General features: G+C 34.0%; 1 long non-coding RNA gene across 1 annotated transcript; it reads left to right on the top strand.

Annotated features, from left to right (window-relative positions):
* Positions 1 to 6,100: 6,100 nt before the first annotated feature.
* Positions 6,101 to 6,970, top strand: LOC137631965 (uncharacterized). Its single transcript, XR_011041968.1, has 2 exons — positions 6,101 to 6,248; positions 6,669 to 6,970. It is a non-coding gene; the product is annotated as an uncharacterized lncRNA (long non-coding RNA).

The raw sequence follows: 6,970 nt of genomic DNA, 5'->3' as shown, positions 1-6,970 counted from the left end.
AATACGTAAAGGTTAGTGTTCAATATTCAAAATTGTCTAGCGGTCGTGACACTAGTCTCACCATCTACGTGGCCAGATTTAGATTCTTGAACTGAGGGCGAATGATTTTTACACGTTGTAAATTGAATCTGAGGATTACAGGGACAATCAGGAGTTGTTCATTCTGATTATTCCAAGAGTCCAGATATTTGCCCAAAGACAAAAATGTTGTACATCTTTATCAAAGGACAATCAAAGTAGTTCATCCTGATTTTCACGTGTCCAGTTGTGTAAGTCTAAAGATTACTTTTATTGCTTAAATGGTAACGGAGTATAAAATTGCAAAGGGTAATATTTACCATTTCATCCAATTACCTTGAAATACATGCTGCTAGAATTAAATAGCTTGCTGTGATTTGATATTGCTGCATATAGCAATTTTAAAAGCTCTTGAAAGAAGTATATTTATTCATTTAACAAGTAATATACCATTTAGTATATTTTTAAGATGGTATGAAAACTAGAAATATAGAGTAGTCAAAAGATTTTAATCCTAGGCACCCATCCCCCAAAAAACACACAAGTCGGAAGGAGGTTGTTTTACCTCCTGCTTGTGTGCGTGTGTTAGTGAATAGCTTCCTGACTACAATTTTAATCGTAGAGTAATGAAACTTGCAGGTATTATGTAAAAAGCTGGAAATATTTAAATTTTGGAAGGTCGGGGTTAAAGGTCAAGATCTTCCATACGGCAAGGCAATCTAAAACGAACGAACGAGTATGAGAAGCAAATTACGGAACTAGATATAGTTCTGGATAAGTTGAATTTTTAAGTGAGTGAAAATGTTTTATGCAGAGGAAGATATGATCTAAACCAGCAAAATTTGTCCCTTTTAGTATTTTCAAAATGGATCATGCTGTATTTTTTTAAAGGTTTACGCTACATTGTTGGTGGGAAATTCACGTTAAATGTCCATAAGTGTTTTTGAGATGTAAACTCGTTCAATAATTGCATTTTTTAAAGATTATGTATACTATAGTTAGCTACCAACAACACTACTTCCATAATAAGCTTTATTTGGTCAACAGACAAAATTGCCAAGGTATCAAAATGAACTTGTAATGTCTGTCTTCAGCAATTTTAGCCTCATGCTTAGCTGTAACTATACCAACTTCGTAGCAATTGTAAGATTAAAAATTGAACTAAGGAAGTTTTTAAACTGCTGTTTGGGGTCTCATTTTCGTAAGATCTGATAAATTTTCCGGCATTATCCTAAGATTTTGAAATCAAACTTAACAATCGAAGTCTTTAAAGATTTTAAAATTTAAATCTTAGTTTTAAGAAAGTTATATTCTGAGAAATATTAGTCACGGAATTTCGAATTTTGTCGTAGAATAGAAACTGTAATTAATCTTAGATATTTTCATATTCATTAATGAATTGCTAGCCTTTTTTATATATATAGTTTGTGTGGACCAACTAGATTTGGAACTGGAAATGCCTTAGAACTAGACATATAATGCAAAAGCGGATTTATCTGATTTTCAACGGTATTAAATGTTATAATTCAAATGAGTTGTAACTTAAAAAGCAAGGAATACTATAAAATTAACAGATTTTAGCAGCATCACCAACACTTCAATTAGTAGTGAAGTTATTAGTTCTTTAATAATTAGTAATGTCAGGTGTGTGTAGATTTACGTTAATAATTTGTATATAGATTAATTTTGATATTGATATTACAGTAAATATTGCCTTCATATGAAATCAATGAGGAATTCCATAATCCTCCCCATTCAAATATAATTGAAACGAAAGTTATAACTTCGACTGAAGAAAAGTAGATCATATTTTACGCGTAAGTGTTAAACTACTCATACGGAGGTGATTAGCATCTCGTTGTTAATGGGAAGGCCTTCATGGCAAAACGTTATTATAGTTATAATAGCCTCTGTACCATGGTCTTCCACTGTCTTGGGTTAGAGTTCTCTTGCTTGAGGGTACATTCGAGCACATGTTAAGGGCAAAAGCCATGGCCAAGGTCGCGCAAAAGATAGAGAGATAAGTTGCCGCGGCGAAGGTCTGAGTGCTCCTCTAGTCGTTTTATATTTAATCTTGTTTAGAATCACAGTAGTGTTCATTGCGAGAAAAATCCTCATCTGATTTAACCTGCCACAACAATTTCACCTGAACGACAGTAAAGTCCCTCTTTCAGTTTGAATAAGAGCTTTTAATGTCATTCACATTTTGATTACTTTACAAATCTTTAATTCTGATTTTAGCGGTTATAAAATTCACTATGCACTATGGAACTCAAGCAAGCAAGTTGAATCTTAATAGAGCCAAGGCAAAATTTTGGAAGACAAACTGCCTTCGCTTTTCACATTACGTTTGGAGTCAGATTTGTAACTTTTATTCCAACTTTACGATTTGTTCCATAAATATTCCAACAATTTGTCTCCATGAATCCCAGGCCTTGAAGATAGATTAAGCCGTAAGAATAGAAATGGAAGGGAAGAAATTCCATTCTTTTAAACAATGGTATCTGTTGGTGCTTGGTTTCGTCTGCAATGTATTTTGGATTCGCTCGTAAATTTAACAAATCGTTCATAGGATATAAAACATTGTTTTCGAGACTGTTTTTTAAAGATTTTAGTTGCATTATTTTGTTTGAAATTGGAAAGCAAGATAATTACGCGCATACAAATTGCCTTTCTAATTACCCCCTTTATCACAATAATTCTTAGCTCTGAAGTTCATGGAAAATTAGATTTTACCTCCGCCAACGAAGTTGGAAGGTTGTTGTTTTCTCCCCCGTTTGTGTGCGTGTTTGTGAACAGCTTCCTGGCCACAATTTTAATCGTAGAGTAATGAACCTTGCAGGGATTTAACTTATGTAAAAACCTGGATAGTAAATTTTGGATGTTAAGGTTAAAGGTGAAGGTCACGGTCAGTTAATTTTGGAAGGTTAAGGTCAAAGGTCAAGGTCACGGTCAAGCAAAATGTCCAATTCAGGTAATCAGTCACAAGTTTGGACATCGTTGTCACAGACTTCAAACTTAGTTCATATTTGAGTGTATGAAATACGACGCCAATTAATACATACTACATTTTACATAATACATATCAAGGTCAAGGTCGAGAAATAAGCTGCCATGGCGGAGGTCTGCGCTCTGAGTGCCTCTAATCGTTTTATATTTAATCTTGTTTATAATCACAGTAATGTTCATTGCAACAAATATTATCATCTGATTTAACCTGTCACAACAAATTCATCAGAACAGAAAAGTCTCCCCTCATTGAGTTTGAATGACTGTCATTCACATTTTGATTACTTTATAAATCTTTAGTTCAGATTTTGACAGTTATAAAATTCCCTATGCACTATGGAATTCAACCAAGCAAGTTGAATCTTAATGGGAGCTAAGCCAAAATTTTGGAAGATAAACTGCCTTCGCTTTTCACATTACGTTTGGAGTCAGGTTGGTAACTTTTATTCCAACCTTACGACTTGTTCCATAAATATTCCAACAATTTGTCTCCATGAATCCCAGGCCTTTAAGATAGATTAAGCACTAAGAATAGAAATGGAAGGGAAGAAATTCCATTCTTTTAAACATTGGTATCTGTTGGTGCTTGGTTTGGTCTGCAATGTATTTTGTATTCGCTCGTAAATTTAACAAATCATCCATACGATAACATACATATACCAAAGGCACTTCCCCCAATTTTGGGGGGTAGCCGACATCAACAATGAAACAAAACAAAAAAGGAGACCTCTACTCTTTACGTTCATCCAGCCTAACAAAAGAATGCAACACAAATCTTAAAAAAAAACAGGCTAGAAATCCTAAAGTATTATATCCTGCCGTTATCGTATGGCACCCCATACGATAACGGCAGGATATAATACTTTAGGTTTTCTAGTCTGTTTTTTTTTAAGATTTGTGTTGCATTCTTTTGTTTGAAAGTGGAAAGCAAGATAGTTAAGCGCATGCTAACTGCCTTTTCTAATTACCACCTTTATCACAATAATTCTTAGCTCTGAAGTTTATGGAAAAGTAGTTATTACCTCCGCCAACGAAGTTGGAAGGAGTTTACTTTCGCTTCCGTTTGTGTGTGAACAGCTTCCTGGCCAAAATTTTAATCGTAGAGTAATGAAACTTGCAAGGATCAACCTCTAAGTAAAAAGTGGGAAATTATAAGATTATGGAAGGCCATGGCCAAAGGTAAAGGTCACGGTCAAGCAAAATGTCAGTTTACGTAATCAGCCCTAAGTTTGGGCACCGTTGTCACAGACTTCAAACATAGTTTATATTTGAGTGTATGTAAATCCACGCCAATTAATACATTTTGATTTTATTATTTTTACTACTGGTTATATATTGTGACCTTTCAAAGAATTAATGAATTAGCTTTACTGTTATGTGCGTGATTTAGTGTTCAGGGAAATTTAATATCGAAAAGTGTTCAGGAAAATATAATTGCAACAAAAATCATTCAGACGTTATGTGGCGTGTATAAAAAAAATAAATTCTATAGATTTAAGAAAAGTATTAAATTATCGGAAAAAAAATATATAGAGGGCTATCTTGTCACCACTTGTGGCTGAATAAAAGATTCTACTAGAACTAATAGTGACCTTAAAATCAAATTTCTCTTATTCGTGTAATATATCTTAGGCATGGTGTCATATCAAAACTATTACTTTGTTGGGATTAGCAACAAATGAATTAACCTGATATGTCGAAACTAAGGGTAGAATACATCGAAAGACTACTAAAAATATTCTTTGAAGACATGGAACTCGAAAATTAATCAAATACTGTATGGTGGTTGATGTCAAACTTTTGATTGTCAAACCTTTGATTGTCTAACCTTTGTGTGAATTCTAAGAATTTAAGAGACCTAAAGCTCTTTTTACATTTTAAAAGAATATTTACCAACGGGAAGTGTTGAACCGTTAAGCTAAACCTTTTCCCCGATTACAATCATGATGGATATTTTTTTTTATATTATAGAAGGCCTTGCACATCAGGCCAGACACAATAGATTTAAAGCCTGTAGTAGTATTTTGGCTAAGTTTTGCATTTGGCACTAGGAAGATGGAATGCTATAACAGGGAAATAGTAAATTGTAATTATAAAAGCGTGTTGATTTGAAGAAAAAAAATCGTGTCCTCATTTGCTCGTCAATAAATACTCGTTATTTTCAATTCACTCAACTGTAAGATATTTAGGCATTCTAGAAGAAACTGAAGACTCGTTTGTTTATACTGTAAAGTGCTTCGATAATGTAGATTTGACAATGTGGAATACGCACTGTGATACTAAATACGTACGACTGTATACGACAAACAAGCCATTTAGGTCCTGTAAAGGGCACTGGGTTTCAGATATGCATGACAGGATAAGGAAAAACCCTAAAAGTTAAGTACGGAAGAGGGGTCTTCAGCCGTGCTTGCTTTTTATACTTGTATATACTTCTGCTCCACCACCACCTGTTTCTGGGTGTCCAGCTTCTCAACGTTTTACCAATAGTACAACCACTTGATTGTCAATGCTATTTACACATGGGCGAGAAAGACCTCGGTTCCAAACATCGAGCCAAGGTCCTTTAAGGACCATGCATCGGGCTATATAGCCTAATTTCACGAATCCGACCCTTTGCCTCTTACGTTTGTTAAACTCAAAGAAAAAATTCAGATAATAATTCGTACACTCGGGCGCACTGTTCTATCTAGTTTCTCTTCCTCTTGTTTTGTTGAAGTTTTGATAGTGTATATAGGAAATATTTATTTTCATGTTACTATTCTTAGAATATTTTATTTTTCCTTATTTCCTTTCACCGGACTATTTTCCCTGTTGGGGCCCCTGGGCTTATAGCATCCTGCTTTTCCAACTAGGGTTGTAGCTTAGCATTTAATAATAATAATAATAATAATAATAATAATAATAATGTAATATGAACAAAACATGGCCTATCTGCAAAAATTCACTATGTAATTGAAAGCTTATGTAAGAAGTTATACAATTAAAGAGGTTTTAAGAACATACAAATGAGACAACACATTTCATAAGTGTATTCTTTTATTCTTTATAGGCATGAAACGGTGGACTCCGATGAGTGAGGCTCTTAAGAACTTCAGTAAGCATTCTATGGTCAGTTTTGTAAACTGATTAAAACATAATGCACCATGTCTTGTCCAAAGTCTGTCAAGGAGGCTGGTGAATTCATCATGGAAACTTTTTTGCTGGACAACGTTAGAGAGGTAAGACTTAGAAATAAGTTTTGATATGGATAAGTACAATTTTATTATGAATCGGCTTACACAAAGATGCTCAGTATTAAAATTAAATTTGAAAGCCTTTGTCAATATATAGGGTTTTAGGTCTTTACAAAATCGAAGTTTTTACAAAATCAAACTTTTCCCAAAGGATCGTAGCTTTTTTAGTCTATGGAAAAGCTTTATCTGAAATAATTCCCTTTTGTTAAATCTATTTCTTGGATCTGTTCTTATTTTCCTGAGATTTGTTTCTAATTGGCTACCATTAAGCCTAGAATATTTTGATGGAAATGGCATAGCATAATAATTTGGTCATAATTTAAGAATGAAGCTATTGAATCATTATATTAGATTAAATCTATTGAATTATAATTTATTAAAGGTATTGAATCTTTAGATTTTCAGTTTGATCCCCTGGATTCTGACTCCCAAGTTCCTGAAACGAATAAAAACTTCAAAACCTCCACTGCTTTGATGGCAAATCATCTCTCAACACCAATCTCGCCTATCAATCTACTACTACTGGTTGTTACGCACGAGGTAGTGAGACAGTAGGTCATGAAGGATCTGTTATGGACATAAGCAACACATCAGTTGAGACTAGCGCAAGAGGGACAGAATGAGGAGACATTAATTTCAAGCCATCTCTCAAATGAAGAAAAAAAACTCCTTGAAATAACTATGGAACAGGCAAGAGTGGCCATAGT

Source organism: Palaemon carinicauda, chromosome 40, assembly GCF_036898095.1.
Source record: "Palaemon carinicauda isolate YSFRI2023 chromosome 40, ASM3689809v2, whole genome shotgun sequence".
NCBI classification, from domain to species: domain Eukaryota; kingdom Metazoa; phylum Arthropoda; class Malacostraca; order Decapoda; family Palaemonidae; genus Palaemon; species Palaemon carinicauda.
This window is presented reverse-complemented; position numbering and strand designations above follow the sequence as displayed.